Here is an 18,596-nt window from a genome sequence, read left to right as displayed (position 1 = left end):
AAATGTGCAACACCATGGGAAGGAACATAAATCAATGGCCTGCATTAGCTCATTGTATCACTTTTTCTTTCTCCCCAAACATGAGGTAAATGGTAAAGATGTCATCTCCTCCTTACCCTTAATCAATCAAGCAACAACATGGTCAGTAATATTATTGAATAAGGGGTTAATTGTTGGGGAATTTGTTGTCAGTCTGCACAGTTGTCAGATTCTATATTACAGTTTCTCCAACAATGCTGAGACTAAAATTCAGCATAATACTTGAATTGCCTCTATCTGCTTAGCTGGTAAAATTTAAAAAAAAAAAAATCTTGTTCAGTTAGGATTTGTAGGTTGTAGGAAAAAGAATCCTTATTTGCCTCTCCATTTTCTCAGTGATCTTAATAACACTTTGCTGCTTGGCATTTCATAAAAGAAACAGAAACAAAGTAGAAATTCTCCCAGGTTTCCAATGGCTTCTTGTTGACACAAATGGCTTCTGAGGTCTTTCTGATAGAGCCCCTTACAGAAATGTTTGTGTATCTATCCTGCTAATCCCCTTCTCCCCAACGAACTCACCACCATTTAGGCAGCCTACACAGCTTCCTGAGCTTTCCATGTCTTACTATGTCCTTAACTTCAAGGGAGAATTTGCCAATTTTTTCCTTTGGCACTTCTCTTCATACTCTCATGATCATCCTGACTTTGAGCCAAGTAAATATTTTTTAAAATAATAATACGTGTTGGTTTTTATATTGTTTTATCTCTAGGAGCTACACATCAAATCTTTTCTGCTGTGCTATTTAGGACATTTTAATTCTTTAACTGTCCAGCTCTGCCTGACATACTTACCTCAGCCAAGAAACTGCCCCAGTGGGAAAACAATTGTGTATTGAACTCTGTCCCATTTGACAGGTAAAAAATGAGATCTTTAGAGGGGAATGACCCATGTTTTCTTGCTGAACATTGTGCCAACAAATAAAACTTTAAATGCTTTGAGTCAAGTTTCCAAATTTTTAGGTGACTGAGTATGCAAAATATTTCTCTTGTAAAAATTGCACACTTAAGTACTGAGATAATTTTAGTCAACAGCTCATTGCCAATTATGTATTTGCTCATACTTTTAGTTAGGTATGACAAAATCTCACTTTCATAGAGGAATTCACTGAATTTTATGTAGAAATAAGTATTTTTGAAGTACCTCCCATACATTATCTTGACTTATTTCATCTCCAGAAAAATACTATATTAGTAGATCAAATATTATTTCTGCTTTGCACAGATGAGGAAATTGAGATTTAGAGAGATTAGATAACTTAGTAATTTGCACAGCACATCTAGGGATGAAATCAAGTTATTCTTGACATTTAGTCTTATGCTATTTGCTCTTTGTATTACTTCATGTCACTATGGTCACCCAATAGACATTCTTTTCTTTACACATATGATGCTTATGTATTCCTAAAATTCGTATATAGGGATCAATTTAAAAACTCGGACTTTAAATATCCAAATGTTGCTCTTTATTTAAATAAATTCTAAACTGAAGCTTTTGTAATTTAAAAATTATCTTTAAGTGTAACCTATTCTCAATCAGTGTAACACATTGGAAAAAGCATTACAGTTAATGAGCATAATCTTACCTAGTGTGGCGAATATGGTTTTTTAATTATCTTTCTCACTTTCATTAAACAAAACTGGAATCATCGTACCCATATTAAATTAAAAAATTTACATTTTCTGTGTAAAAACTGCATGTTGGCATGAGCGAGGATTAAATTTCATCTACGCCTTTTTTCTAAGAGGAGGGATTGTTTCTTAAGCAACCTCCTAGGCTCTCTCCACCCCTTTACTCATTCTGCCCCTAAGCTCTTGAAATAACCACTCGAACTGACCCTTATGTATTCTGTCTTATTCAATGCATGTATTAATTCTTTCAAAAATATTTCTTTTTCAAGATCAGATATTTTTCTAAACAAAACAAAGCTACGTTTGTATGGTGCATATGTTCTAGTGAAGGCTGCCCCATGGAACTTCCTGCAATAATAGAAATATTCTGTAACCTGCACTGTTCAGTATGTCAGCCAGTAGCCATATGTGGCCATTGAACATTTGGAATACGGTGCTTATACAACTGAAAAAGTTTTTAAATGGCTTAGATTTTAATTCATTTAAATTTAAATTTTATGACTTAATGGTTACGATTAGAAAAGGAAAGATCCAAATGGTACCCAGGGATCAGAATATGTAAAGTATGGTAAAGCTTAGTGAGGACATTAAATTTTATTCTAAGAGTGAACAGAAGCCGTTGGGAGGAGCAAGGGAGTAAAATGAACTACTTTAAACACTGAGCTGTATGTGAGGAATACACTATATATAAACACAGCAAGAGTACAAACAAGTTTTGTCAGTTCAACTTTGTAAAGGTGTGCAACTTGACAGCAATTGGATTAATTAGCCGTGCAACCGTACCTTTAATCAATGCAATATTTCCATCACTGTAACCAAAACTCAGTTCTCCATAAGTAATAATCCCTTATTCCCCTTCCTTTCTGCCCCCTAATAACCACTAATAAACTTTGGTCTCTATACATTTGCCTGCTCTTGTCTTTATATGGTAACCCTGGTAGCATAGTGGTTAAGTGCTACAGCTGCTAACCAAAGGGTCAGCAGTTCGAATCCTCCAGGCGCTCCTTGGAAACTCTATGGGGCAGTTCTACTCTGTCCTATAGGATTGCTATGAGTTGGAATTGACTCGACAGCACTGGGTTTGGTTTGGTTTGGTTTGGTCTTTATATAAATGAGGTCATACAATGTCTGACCTTCTGTGATTGATTTATTTCACACAGCATACAAGGAGTCCACTTCAGAGACTGGCAATGTTATAGGAAAGAAAGATGGTAGCTTTGACTAGGGTCATAGCCTTGAGTCTAGGTATATTTTAAGTGTAAGTGACTCCAACAGGACTGGTTAACAGACTGATATGCGATGTAAGACAATGAGTGGAATCAAGGATGCCCCTTAGTTTTTAGACCTAAGCAATGAAATGAATAGTGTTGTCCTTTATTGAGATGGGTAGACTAGATAAAGAGCTAGTTTGGGGAAATCAAGAATTAAATTTTGGGCACGATGGGTTTATTATACGTATTAGATATTTAAGGTGGCAGTTTTATATTTAAATCTGAAACTTTAACTGGAAGTCAGGGCATGTGCTAATGGGTAGTATTTAAGGTCCTGAGACCAAGCGAGTGAGTATAATTAGAGAAGAGAAAACATCCAAGGACTGAGCCCTGGAGTTCTTCAACACTTAGAGGTAAAAAAGAGGGTAAAGAGAGAACACAGCAAGATAAAAGTAGCAGGCGATGAGGCATGCGAAAAAACACGCAGATGGATTACTGGAAGCCAAGTGACCAAAGTTGTTCAAATAAGAGATATCAAGTGTTTTGAAAGCTTCTGATATCTCAGGAAATCAGAATTAAGAATTAATCACTAGATTTCACAATACTGGTAAAATGATGATTTAAGTAGTACTTAGTTGGAATTACAATGAGAAAGGTTAGAATGGAATGGGTTCAGAAGAGATTGAAGAATCAGAAATTGGAGACGGTGAATATAAGCAATTTTTGGGAGGCCTTTGCTGTGAAGGAGAAGCCCTGTTGGCACAGTGGTTAAAGTACTTTTCTCCTAATCAAAAGAAAGATCCACTGTTTGAATCCATCATCTACTCTGAGGGAGAAAAATATAGCAGTCTTCTTCCATAAAGATAAAAACCTTGGAAACTCTGTGGACAGTTCTGCTCTGTTGTATAGGGTTGCTATGAATCAGAATCGACTTGACATAGTAGGTTTTGGTTTTGTTCTGAAGAGAAGAGAAATGAGGTGATGCTGACGAGATCATGGAATGATTGTCTTTGTTTTGTTGCTGTTATTATTGCTATTGTTGATGTTATTTTTTTAAGGTGGGAGATAATTCAGTGTTTGTAGCTTCGTTGAAATTATCCACTAGGAAAAAAAAAAATTGATGCAAGGGCAAAAGAGGTTAATTGCAATAGCAAATTCCTTGAAGAAACAGGTGAAAAGAGTCTTTTGAGTGGTCTAGTTTTCTTAAACAGATGCAGAAACTTTCACTAATTTTTAGAGAAGGGTAGGCAGACTAAAGATGTAGAAAGATTTTAGAGTGGGATCATTAGGAAATTCTGTTCTGATTGCTTCTTATCTCTCAGTCAAATAAGCAAATTCATAGGCTGAGAAAGAGGAAAGAGGTTAATGGATAAGAGAAGAGAAAAGATGTAAAATGGTATATGTCTTGGTTATCTAGTGATGCTATGACAGAAATACCACCAGTGGATGGCTTTAACAAACCGAAATTTATTCTCTCACAGTCCAGTAGGCTAAAACTCCAAATTCAGGGCATCAGCTCCAGGGAAAGGCTTTCTCTTTCAGCTCTGGAGGAAGGTCCTTGTTACCAATCTTCCCCTGGACTAGGATCTTCTCCACACAGGAACCCTAGGTCCAAAGGTCATGCTATGCTGCCGGTGCTGCATTCTTGTTGGTATGAGATCCCCCTGTCTCTCTGCTTGCTTCTTTCTTTTGTATCTTAAAAGAGATTGGCTCAAGACACAATCCAATCCTGTAGATTGAGTCCTGCCTCATTAACAAAACTGCCATCTATCCCACCTCATTAACATCATAGAGGTAGAATGTACAACACATAGGAAAATCATATCAGGTGACAAAATGGTGGACAATCACACAGTACTGGGAATCATAGCCTAGCCAAACTGATAAGCAAATTTTGAGGGGACACAATTCAATCCACGAGAGTATGCACTTAAAATATAATCCAAATTTCTTGCTAATTTCCTTCTAAATAAATTTTAAATTCCTAAAATCAAGTTACTATATGATCTAGTATTAGCTTATCTTTTAAATTTCATCTCTGGCCATTCTCCACCTTTTTTCCCCCATTCTATATTACCAGATCAAATATGTTGTCCTTGTTAGGTGCCTTTAAGTATGTTTCTACTCATAGTGACCCTGCTTACACAGAAAGAAATACTGGTCCAGTGGTGAGGATCTTTGTTTTCTTTACGTTGAGGTATAATCCATACTGAAAGCTGTGGTCTTTGATCTTTATCAGTAAATGCTTCAAGTACTCTCTTCTCTTTCAGCAAGCAAGCTGGTGTCATCTGTGTAACATAGGTTGTTAATGAGCCTTCCTCCAATTCTGTTGCCCTGTCCTTCTTCATATAGTCTAGCTTCTCAGATTACTATAAACAGATTGACAAAATGTGGTGAAAGGGTACAACCCTGACACATGCCTACCCTGATTTTAAACCATGCAGTATCCCCTCGTTGTGTTCAAAAAACTGCTTCTTAGTCTATGTACAGGCTCTGCATGAGCACTATTAAGTGTTCTGAAATTCCTATTCTTGGCAATGTTATCCATAATTTGTTATAATCTACACAGTCAAATGCCTTTGCATAGTCAATAAAACACAGGTAAACATCTTTCTGGTATTCTCTGTTTTCAGCCAAGATCTATGACATCAGTTATGATATCCCTCATTCTACATCCTCTTCTGAATCTGTCTTGAATTTCTGGCAGTTCCCTGTTGATGTACTGCTGCAACAGTTTTTGAATTATCTTCAGCAAAATTTTACTTTCATGTGCTATTAATGATATTGTTTCATAATTTCTGTGTTCTGCTGGATCACCTTTCAACAAATAAAAAATACAACAGTCTTTAAAACAAAGGCACAGCATACACAAGTGAATTGCATTCAAACCATGTAAAACTGTTTCAAACTTCAGAAATATATTAATACAGTTCACCATATTAAGAGGCCAGATTTGAAAATACACTTATTTTACTTAGATATATGCATAGTCTTTGACTATGCAACTAATGCAACATCCATTTTAGGTTGAAATCTAAATAAATATAGTTAAATAATTTCTAAATAGAATATAATATGGATAATTAAGTCATGATGAAACAAAAATATCTTTCAAGTCAAGCGTACCCCTTTTATTACTATTGCTGCTCATTATTGTAATTGGTCTGAAGGTACTAAGGAGTCCCTGAATGGTGCAAATAGTTAATACACTTAGCTGCTAATCAAAAGTTGGAGGATGAAGGATACTCAGAGGCTCCTTGAAAGAAAGGCCAGCCAATCCATTTCTAAAAAATCAACCACTGAAAAACCCTATGGAACACAGTTCTACTCTGACACACATGGTGTTATAATGAGTCAGAATTGACTCTGTAACTGGTTGGGTAGAGGTGCCAACTATATAACCGAATTATACTAGCAGCAAAAATAAGGAGCAATGTTAACAGATATACAGGAAAACAAAAAACACAACCGTCGTGGTGGGATGAATACAATTATGGAAGAACTACTACCTTGTTTAAACCAAATAACCATAAAAGGAGGGTTCTGTTATTTTCAGGATCTGTTAGATGAGATCACAGAAGTTTAGGGCAATAACTTGCTAAAGGTAATACAAGTCTTGTGGAGCCAAGTATGATTTGGACTTAGTTTGAATCTTATTTGTGCATGTTCAAGATGTGAACCTGTGAGAAAGATTAACAATCTTAAAAGTGAGAATCTAGGTCTTGCTGAGAAGCTATGGTGGTTATAAATTAAGTTTTCCCAGTCCTCGCCAATTTATGGGGACAAATCAGGCCATGTTTGCAAAATGATTCAAATTTTACTGATCATTTCACCCAATTGTATCATGCCATCACAGTCCCTAAAAAGGGGAATCCACTGCCAATATTTTTTGCAGTCTTCTGGGCATCACCTATAAATAATCTTTTATATTTTTCATCTGAATCCTACTTCTAGCTTTTGTCCCATATACGAATGATGGGAGAGGAGGGTAAAGCAGAGTAAATTTTCAACTCAGATGAAAATAGAGTTTCACATTGAAATAGAAGTTCAAAATATGAATATGAAAGAAGAATAAAATGTCTACAACCACTTGGGATACATAGCAAAAAAAATTTTTTTAAACAGCATTTCATCCCATTGAAGCGAAACATAAGCAAAAAGTAAAAATTAAAGAATGGATGTAAACCTTTTGTATTTTTGTTACTGAAATAATAGTGTATGGATATCAGAGAGATCACTGAGTTTTAAAAGAATCATAAAATATTTCTTAACTTTAATCCTGTACTAATTTAATTAAATTTGTTTGATTTATTCTTTTGGCTTGCTTTTAGAAATGTTATCTTTAGGATCCGACTCATAATGCTTCCTCTTCTTACTAACTGATAAATACGTATATCGATAAGACATGCCTGGGAAGCATTATGGAATAGTGGTTGGGAGCATGCATTTGGAGACAGAGTGTCTTGGTTTGAATTCTGGTTTTGCCATTTAGCGATCGTATGACTGACATAGTGCAAGCTACTTGACTTCCCTGTGTCTCATTTTCTTCATCTCTAATTGAGGATAATAAAATTATCTACTCATAGGGTAGTGTGAAAATTAAACATCACAATACGTATGAAACACTTAAATCAGTCCCTAGCCTATTATAACGTAAAGACTCAGCAAGTGTATTTTCTGTGAGTTTGATGCCTTCCCACGTGACACATTTCTTTGATGAATATTCTTGGAAAAATCAAAATTATTATGACAGAAAGAGTGAGTTAATGAATGGTGAGGATACTGCTATAAGAAGAACACAGAGAGAACATGCTGAATATCTTTGTAGTCCCTTTTAAAATGAATTGTACAGCATAAAAAACACAATATCTTTGTAAGAAGAAAATAAAGCCACCTGCGATTACACTACCCAATTAAATTGATGGGTAAATTCTAAATTCACATTTGACAGAGTCAAGAATAAAAACTAGTGATTACGTACAGGAAGTATTAAATACTTTAGAAATCTAAAAGTCCTGCAATCACCTCACCATTTAGCTTTAGTGGTGGCACAATTGGGGAAGCTGAGTAGGGCCTATTTGATTGATTCAGGGTCATCTTGCCTGATTAGAGACTTGAACTTTTCTTTAATTTGTTTTTTATAAGGAATGACACAAACGTATGCTGAGGAAATGGCATATGTTGGTCCATGGTGAGGAGGAAAATATTATTCCTGGATCTTGAAAGAGGATTAAAATCATGATTTGCTCTCTAAAGAAACATTTAAGTCAAAAATTTTAATCAGTACAAAGGAGAAGTTATTGCAAGAAACAATTCAGGTTCTTTTATAGAAAGTGATTTCACATATTTAGTATTTAAATGAAAATGTTTGTTTGCAACCTCATTAGTTGTCTTATTAACATGAACTTTGGCACCATTTTATTCAATGTAACTAAATTCCTATAAAATGACTAATTTATTTAACATGATTCCAGATTATTATAAACACATAAAGGACATTTATTAAGAAACAAAACAAAAACTTGAAAAAATATCCAGGCTTTGTTTTTGCTAACACGATTCTGGTCTAACCCTATCTGAAATCACTGCAATGAATACTTTAAAGGAACTAAAATGTACAGGAGGACTAATAATAAATGACGTCAACTGCTTTACTACTTTTAATCTGTAACACTAGGCCTTATTTTTCTTTACTTAGAAAAGTTATTTCTGTGGGACTGCCCATATCATAATACCAGGTGTAGAAAAACCCAGTGACTCTACAAATCTATAGCTATGGAGTCCAGATAATTAAATCTTTCTTACTCCTTTCTCTGAGATTCTGGGACATCCACTACACATATAGCCGAACAATCAATGCCTTATGGCTTTAAAAAATTATACAATAGGTTTCAAGCCTTTTGGTCAGGAATGGCTTTAAATTGCAATGCCACTTTTCAATTTCTGCAAATAGCCCTATGGATTGCCTAACCTGAACACCTCAATTATTATGGCAGGAAGTCAACTTCTTCTAGGTCTATAGTCCATTATCATGTGTGATACAATGGAAACAAATAATATATATTAAATTCATATAGTTATAATCTCAGCTATGTGATTTTGGGTCTTAAGGCAAGTTAACATCTCTGATTTCCAGTTCCCTCTTTTTGCAATACTGGAGATTATGCCATCAATGTGACATGAACATTATCCTGTGAACTATATAATGAAGGCACTATACACCTTTCTTGAAAAAAAAAAAAGTCAATTCTCAACAACAAAAAAAGTATTAAGTGTGATTGTTATAGGGCTTCTAGTATGGCACAGGAGCCCTGGTGGCAAGTGGTTAAGCACTCAGCTGCTAACCAAAAGGCCTGCAATTCGAGTCACCAGCTGCTCCTTGGAAACACTATAGGGCAGTTCTAGTCTGTCCTACAGGGTCACTATGAGTCGGAGCCAAGTGTACGGAAGGCTTAGGCTAGCATGACATGGAGCCCTGGTGGCAAAGTGGTTATGAGCCCGGCTGCTAACTAAAAGGTCGGCTATAGAGTTGCTGTGAGTCCGAATTGACTTCTCGACAACAGGTTTGGTTTTTGGTTTGGTTTAGTATGGCATAGTAGATGTTGTCACCTGTATACTTTTTAATTAGACACAGGGTCTTTTATTTTATTTCTTAAGCAAAACACAATTCTAGCTTCCAATTTTAGAGATGTAATATGTAGAATATAAGAGCCCTGTGGTGCAGTTAAGTGCTCAGCTGCTAGCTGAAGAGTCAGTGGTTGGAACCCACCAGCCACTCCTCAAGAGCAGAATGTGGCAGTCCACTTCAGTAAGGATTGCACACTGGAAACCCTATAGGGCAGTTCTGCCCTGTTCTGTAGGGTTGATATGAGTTGGAATCAATTTGAAGGCAACAGGTTTGGTTTGGGGACTGTGTAGAATGCCAGCTCCTTAAGGCAAAGATCCATATTTTATTACAGTTTTACTGCTATCATCAATTAATGTTGAAATAAAATGAAATGAAGTGAGGTCATATGGAGTAGCAATTGTTGACCCTCATAGGAGACCACTCCCATAGAGAATGCCTTGGAAGATTAGTTGATGTAGCTTTCAATAATAGCACACAATTATAAGAAAGGTGTAGGTTTGGGGAAAAACTAATAATTCCTAGTGAATTAAACTATACTTGATTTAAAGCCTCATTTCCTTGCTTAATATATGTGTGGCCATAAAAAATAAAAAAAAGGAAAAAAAAAACAGTTGTTTATCTTCTCTGAATGTCCATTTAATGAAAAAGGGAGCTAGTAATACTTACCTCACAAGGTGATTATTAAGACTCGGATAGGAAGGTGTACATGGAAAGCCACACAGAATAAAGTCTGACACATTGTAAACAATACAACATGCTGGTTAAATTCATTACTTAATTAAAAAAAAAAATGTAGCTAACAATTAATTGCTGTTGTATGCTTACAAGTTGATTCTGACTCATAGGGACTCTATGTGACAAAGTGGAATGGCCTCATAGGGTTTCCTAGGCTGTGATCTTTATGGAAGGAGCCCTGGTGGGGCAGGGGATAAAGTATCTTTGCTAACCAAAAGGTCAGCTTTTGAACCCACCAGCTGCTCAGCAAGCAGTTCTACTCTGTTCTGTAGGGCTGTTATGAGTTGGAAGCAGTCTGTGGCAGTGGGTTTGGTTTTCTGGAATCATTATGGTAGCAGATCACCAGATTTTTTCTCCAGAGAAGCCGCTGGTAGATTCAAATGGTGACCTTTCGGTTAGCAACTGAGTGCTTTAACCATTAGTAGGTACACAATAAGCGCTAGTTCTCTCCATTATTTCCCTGTGGTTGGCAAGTTTTGATGGTAAGACCATCCCTGACAGTAATTCATCATGTTTTGAATCTGTCCTTTCAAGGGTTTGCTTTCCTCCACATCTCCCTTTTCTAATATGTGAATCAGGTGATAGTGAAGGAAAAGTTATCAGTAAATACCACGGTGTGCATTCACAAAAGAGTTCCTGGAAATACAGTTTTTATTGAAATTGTGAAAACTGAATCTGAGCCCCAAGTATAGTGAAGTGATTTATGAGACAATATTAAGATTATTGATCGACCAAGTAAAAGTCTACTTCTTTCTTTTAGTCATGACCGTAATGAAGATTAAAGAGATCTTGATCATTTTCAGCAGATATTATCAAGCAATTACTATGTTCCAGCCACAGTGCCAGACTCTGTGGATGCATATGTAAACAGCACACTTCTTGTTTTCAAAGAGTTACAGGATCTAGACTTGTAATCAAGGGATTGGAGAATTACTTAATTATGCCAGGTTCCACTTATGACTATCTTGCCTAGATGTCAAGTTGGCATGACTAAACTATGAAGTCAATTGGCAATTTATTTCAATCATAGAACCTCAACATATTTATTAATAGATAACTATGTCCAATTCTTTTCTTAATAAATTATTTTCTAGATGAATTCTTTTCTAGATGACTTGTGCTATAAAGCCAACAAACATCTGCCAGTTAAGAAGGTGTTTTTTACCATAGAGAATTTTAAAAAAAACCAAACCCGTTGCTGTCAAATTGATTCCTACTCATAGCAACCCTATAGGACAGAGCAGAACTGCCCCATAGGGTTTCCAAGGAACAGCTGGTGGATTCGAACTGCTGACCTTTTGGTTAGCAGCTTGAGCTCTTAACTACTGCCCCACAAGGGCTCCCCACAAGGAATAGTTCTGCCTAATCCTAATTATAACAACAAACCAGCAACTCTGCAAATAGTACCTGGGTAATTATTTTCACTCAAAGGTTAGACTTGATTATGCTGTAGTAATAAGTAGCATCAAAATATTATTCTCTACACAAGCTTGCTCAAGTTATATGCCCATTGAGTATTAGTGGGGAAGTGTCGCTGTCTCGTGTTATCCTCACCTCAGGATCCAAGCTGATGGAGACTCCACCACCTAAATTAGTCATAAAAGCACTAGTTATTGCAGTAGGTGAAAGAAGGAGATAGGAAATCACTCACCACCTTTCAAATTCTTCTGGCTAGAAATGGCATGCATTACTTCTGCCACCGTTTTATTGCTAAATCAACTCATATAACCTCACCTAATTGCAAGAATGGGCAGAGTATGTGGTCTGACTGTGTGCTCAAAAGAAGAAGAGCTATAAATATTGATTGTTGTTATTGTGACTTACTATCCAGTCGATTCCAACTCATGGGGACCACAAGTGTGCAGAGTAGAACTGCTCCATAGGGTTTTCATGGCTGTGACCTTTTGGAAACAAATTGCCAGGCCTTACTTCTGAAGCATCTCTGGGTGGATTTGAACCACCAGCTTTTCGGTTAGTAGTCTGGTGCTTAACCATTTGTGCCACCCAGACACCCAGAGGATCCCATAAATATTGGTAGGACATCTTAATAAATGCCACTGGTTATTTAAAATATACTCAACTGTGACTAAAAATCTTTCTTTTTTTTTGCATTGAGACACACAGGAAAAGTCAAATATAAGTTACAATGTTTACAGCTGAAATCTAAGCATTTATTGTCTTTAACATTTTTATTTTAGGAAATGTGACTTTTGAGGGAATTTCCCAATGTCCAAAGCTTTGGAAACGTCCTTATTTACCTTTTGGAAATAATTTTGATAGAGGCCACAATAGTCTGGCCAGTTATTTCTCAATTAACAGTGGATGCCAACTTTAGAGCTGCTTGGTACTTATTTTAAGGACTCAGGCCTTCTCATTTTGGTCTGCTTTTCTAATGAGAATTGCCTTTGCATTTCTCTGGAAGAATTATTACAAATTACATTGGAAAAATATGAAAATCAGACTTTTATACCAACATTTAAATCACCCATCCATAAATTTTGTTGACTGATTACTGGGTGCCTGGTAGGACTTCTATAAGTATTATGAACTGAAATTGTTTATTTTTGCAAAATTCCGACCCCAGGCTCTAAGCACTATAATTTTCTATGTGACTCAGGGATAGACCCTTTATGAACTAGAGTAACTTGTTTTCCTTCAAATCCCCTCTACCTACAAAAAAAAGTTATTCTCTAACCTACACTCCGATATCTAAAAATTTAGTTGGTGCTGATATATCTACAAATGATTGTGAATAATACAAGAGTTTCAAAAAGATCTCAACCATAATGTTTTACTACCCTGCTGTCTCCAAAAGTTCACTTATTATTGAAAGTGTTGTTCTTATTGTGTGCCATTGGATTGATTTCAACTCATGGAGACCCAATGTGACAGAGTAGAACTGCCCCATGGAGTTTCCTAGGCTGTGAACTTTAAGGCAGCAGATTGCCAGATCTTTTCTCCCCGGGAGCGCTGGAGCGGCTGGTGAGTTTGAACAAACAACCTTTTGGTTAGTAGCTAAGGGTTTAATCATTATACCACCAAGGCACCTTATAATTGTTTATTTCTCTAAATATAAATATGCATTAGGTGAAATCTTTATTAGATAATGTATAAAGCATGCTTACGAATGCCCAGAATTATATGTACAAAAATAAAGATCATAGCCTTGTATTTGATGGCACATATTAGAAATAACGCAAAGATCCATCTATGGAGGAAAGTATTTAAAACTAATGGAGCATTATCCAATTCTTTAAAAAGAATGTTATAACTTTATATATACTGAAATGGAAGGATTTACAAATATATGGTAAAGCATAAAAATTTATTTTCAATATGACTTAATAGTTGGAAAACAGATCGTATGAACAAGAGAAAAATTATGGCCATTATACTATTTGTTAGTTATATATAGGAAGCAAAAAAAAAGAAAAATTATATAACCAAATACCTTGCTGTCGTTCTTTGGTTGACATTCTAGAGAGATGATTTTATCTGATTCTGATTTGTATGATATTTTTAATAACAAATATCCTTATATTGTGATCAGAAACTAAAAGCCATAACCATGTGGAAAAGGAAATGAGAGTAGGCAATATACCAAGATTGTATTTTATTTCTTTTTTTTTTACATAAATGCCTGAGTAAATTATTGTCTAATGGTTCTTCTATTTGGATGATATAAGAAATTTTAACTTGAAATTTCTTGGAAGACTTTTGGTAGATTTTGCAAAAATTTTTGTTGCTGGTACAGTTACTGTTCTTTGAATAGAGATACACATTTTGTTAATTTCTTGAATTCAAAGTTGGAGAGAATTTTCATTTGCTTTTAATAAACTTGTATTTTTAAATTATTGAATAGCAAGAATAAAGTAAGTGCCATAAAGTATGGAGTTAAATTTAGTGCTAATGTGTAGTAATAAACTTATTTTTGATGGCAGTAATAATAATATTTTTCATTTGTATAGATTTTACAATTTTCAAATTGTTTACACAAGCATTAATTTTCTAACATTCACGATAACCCTGACAAACACAGGAGATGCAAATGCCTAAGGACTAAAATACTTTGAAGTCATCCAAAAGGACCAGAACATAGGTTTTCAGATTTTTTTCTCTAGTGACTGCTTTTTTTTTTTTTTGATATGCTACATTTGAAACCATTTTTGTAATTGATTTCAGGTGTGTGTTTTTTAAGCTCTTACATTTTAATCATCCCGATTCATGTACTTTGAAAGTATAAATTGCTTTAAAAACATTTGCTTTCAGAAATTCTTTTATGCTATTTACTTTTTAAATGCCTCAATCTTCCTGTCATGTGGACAACATAGATCAAACACTATCAGATGAATGCGAAAGAATGAACTAATCAACCAACCAGGGGCTGCCAAGTTCAACCTGATTCATGGTGACCCCATGTGTTTCAGAGTAGAACCGAACTCCGTGGCTGTGGAGTTCTTTCATGGAGTTTCTTTCATGGCTGTGACCTTACGGAAGCAGGTCACCTGTTCTTTCTTCTGAGGTGCCTCTGAGTGGTTGGTAGCCCAGTGCTTAACCATTCGTACCACCCAGAGTCTCCATAAGTGAGTTACTGATAGGTATTAAACCACATGGAATCGCTGGGTATTATAAACAGATACGTGCTTGGCTGCTAACCTAAAGGCTGGAGCTTTGAGATCACAGAGGTGCCTTGGAAGAAAGGCCTGGAGATCTACTTCTGAAAAACCAGCCACTGAAAAATTCTATGGAGCACAGTTCTACTCTGACACAAATGAAGTTGCCTTGAGTTGGAATCAACTCAACACAATTTTTTAAATTAATAACTTCTATTATTTCACCAAATACTGTGTTAAGAGCACCTCTGAAGTACTAACACTGACTCAAATGCAAGTTACGTGGAGCTACAAAAGGGCATCTTCCATACGTTCTACATAAACTTGGTATTTTGAGGAATTTATACTCGTCCTCAAATTTAGAGACATAGTACAATCTGAAACAGTTTTGTGGAAATTAATTTACTGATTATCTAAACCAAGCAATTCCTTCTTTCTGCTGAAATGCAAGTATTTTTACTGAATATGATCAGCAATATTCTTTTTAAAACTACTTTTTCATTTCTGGAATATATTGATGCAGTCTTGCATGCCGGGTTCTGTATAACCTAATAATCATCACAAAAGAGTGCTTTCAAGATTTTTTAGTGTACATTCTAAACATAAAGCAAATCTGCAAAGGGATTGGTGTTAAAATCCCCAAATTTAAGTCAGGTTGAAAATATAATTTTTTGCAACATGATGTGGGTTTCTTTTGTGAAATTCTAATATTATGATTGTGATCAAATGTGCCTTCAGTAATTCACAAATGTCATCAAATGCCATGATTTACAATGAAGCAGTACAGGTGATGTTATTATGGTAAATGTTTAAAGATTGTCTCTCAATATATGAACCTCCAAAATCATTGAATTATTCAATGTATTAAAAAGCCTCATGTTAAATATTGAGGTAGGTTCAGATACAGAGCGCAGGTTCCATTATTTGATTGCTGTAGGTAGTATTTGGAAATGATTTTTTTTTCCTCCCTCTTTTCCTTCCTTCTGTCCTCCCTGCTTTCTTTCCTTTTTTCCTCGTTTTCTTTGTCTCCCTTCCTCACTTCTCTCTCTCTCCCTTGCTCTCCTTTCCTTAACTTCCTAACTTCTTTCTTTTATTTAATGGTCTAGTCACGGGTAAAAAAGGTAAGAAAAAACTGTTAGTGTTTCAACAAAGTTTAATTGTTGAAAAAATTACTGTATGAGAAATCATGGCAGTACATAAATATAGGAAGTTACAATTTCCAGAAGACCATCACTAAACAGCGTTATTTAATAGAAGCCAGAGCAATTTTTTTTTTTTAGAGCAATAGGAAAAAAAAAAAAAAAGAAAATTAAACTAGGATAGGAGAATTATGAACTTTCACAAATTATAGAGAAAATTCTTCTTACATTTTTTCTTCTTGCTGTTTTTTGAGAGTTGATCAGAATATATAAGTTCAAAGGTGTATGAAAATGAAAGGAAAGGTAATGAAAGGAAAGTTAACTGAATGTTTATGGACCTCAATAAGGGATTTATTTTCAGAAGGGTCAATTGCCTGCGTTAATTTGCTAAGCCCTAGTAATAACGTGTTAGTGATTTAAGATTCAGTGTCCTTTTACTTAACTGAGAATTTGTGTCAAGCTTAAATAAAATTTATCCAGTTGAAATAGTCTACTTTTTTGCATTCCAAGCAAATAATGCTTGTTTTATGATCCATGAAAGTGCTTTTGGGAGTTTTTTTTTTTTTAAAGCACTCTAGAAAATGTGATCCTTAAATCTTAAGATATTACGAAATATAGAATTAATATAAGTCATATTAGGGTATTAAATACGTAAAAATGGTTCTCTTTAGTGTTTAAATATTCTGCTGGTATCTCAGGTACCTATGCATGAGAACTAAAAAGTGAAATTGACAGAAGAAATTAAACTGAGACTGCCTACTCTGTATTCATTGTCTAAACTCTAGTGTGCATATTTTGTAACTTTCCAATTGGTTCTGTTCTAAAGACAGAATAGTCTTCATCTCAGAACAATTGAGGGTTCTTTCTGAAGAGCTAACTTCTTACAAACTGATTAGTCTATCATTAAGAATCACTTTGATATAATTTCTTGTGATATATTCTTAGACTTCAGATTCTTATTTTGTGATATGAAAGTTCTTCAATCCAGTCAAGTTGGGGTAGTGTCAAGCAATAATTATTCATGTGTTAATCATTAAAGTTGGAAATGTAGTGTAATAATGAACCTAGTTTTAGTGAATAATGCATTATTTTGGGAAGCACATTAGTTTACTCAATAAATATAAAAAGTTTATTTTATATGGAAATCATTAGAAATGTTATACTGTGTATGCTTACGGCATTGTGGTACTTTGATGATTTTTTTTTTCTTTTGTATTTTAAATCATTGATTAAGATACTGCAATATGTTATCATTATATATTAGACCGTGGCACAGGGGACAGAAAAATTATATTTTGCCCTGGGTTATTAATCAAGCTTTTAGTGGTCATGGCAATTAAATCATAATATTAACTTCTAGATTATTCTATTTTTTCTTCTTTGATAAATTGTTGCTGACACAATTTTGCTTGTCATCTTTTGTGGCAAACAATTCACCACTTGAATTTTTTTTTTAATTCTAGTTGTATTATTATAGAGTTTAAAATTTTATTGTAGAATTTTCAAACACAAAAATAAAGAGAATAATATGATTTTTCCATCATGCAACTTCAATAACCATACAATTTCTGTCATTCTTGTTTCAACTATTCTCTGACATGTTTTTATGGTAGAGTTTGTTAAAAGTCCAGATGTCATATCATTTCTCTAATAAATAATGAAGATGTTTTCAACATACAGGATGGGGACAGAGGAACCAAAGAAGTCCTGGGTAAGATCTGAGGACTAGAGGTGCCACCATTGGACAATTCAAAGTTTTGGAAGAACAGAGTATTATTTTTTAAACTGGTAAGAAAATTTTCTGAGTATATGTATCAATAAGAAAACTTTTGGCTGTTAGTAAAAAAGACACAAGTAAAGGAAGCTTTAACATTATGGAACTTTTATATCTCACTCAAAAAGTCATCCCCAAGTACATTAGTCCCAGGGTAGATTCATTCATTGAACCAACAGAGTCAGAGATTACAAAGTTCTTTTTTTTTTTTTTAATCTTTCTGCTTTGTCATTCTTGACATTAGTTTGTCCTTAGGCTTGTATTCTGCATGAAATCAAAACATGCACCAGCTCATGCAAGCATGACAATTTCCATAAAAGAATGAAATCATATATGCATTATATTCAAGAGAACTTTTCCCAGGAGAATGCCAATCGGCTTAGAATCTTATCTTCCATAATTGCATAACCCATTCATGCAAAAACAAACTACTGGAAAGAAAAAAGACAGTGGTAATTAGCTTAGGACAATGTCCTCTACCCATTCAGATGGCACTACAAAGAGCTTATCAAAGAAAACAGCTGCAAAAAAATGACAGGTTAGTAAACAAAATTAAGTGTTTTTTTGAAGAAGGGACAAAAAGATATTGGAGAGGGAAACAATAGTGCTTCTATTATACTAGTTCTAGTGTGAAGAAAATTCAGATAATACTCATTTTTTAAAACTAAAGTAAAATTTATATATAGGGAAATCCATGAATCATATGTATACAATTCCATGAGTTTGAACAGAAAGTTCCCTCATGTCACCAACACCTTAATGAAGACATAGAACATTTCCATCACCCTAGAATGTTGCCTCATGCCTCTTTTAAATCCATTCCCACCT

At 34.8% G+C, this 18,596-nt stretch overlaps 1 long non-coding RNA gene across 1 annotated transcript in view; it reads left to right on the top strand.

Moving 5' to 3' along the window:
• Positions 1 to 17,760, top strand: part of LOC126066782 (uncharacterized) — a 92,703-nt gene extending 74,943 nt beyond the window's left edge. Inside the window, exon 3 of the long non-coding RNA XR_007515255.1 lies at positions 17,675 to 17,760. This is a non-coding gene — a long non-coding RNA (uncharacterized LOC126066782). The remainder of the gene's footprint in view (positions 1 to 17,674) is intronic.
• The last annotated feature ends 836 nt before the right edge of the window (positions 17,761 to 18,596 follow it).

This window comes from Elephas maximus, chromosome 24 (genome assembly GCF_024166365.1).
Source record: "Elephas maximus indicus isolate mEleMax1 chromosome 24, mEleMax1 primary haplotype, whole genome shotgun sequence".
Lineage (NCBI taxonomy): Eukaryota > Metazoa > Chordata > Mammalia > Proboscidea > Elephantidae > Elephas > Elephas maximus.
Note: the sequence above shows the minus strand (reverse complement) of the source record. Positions and strands in the feature narration are given on the sequence as shown.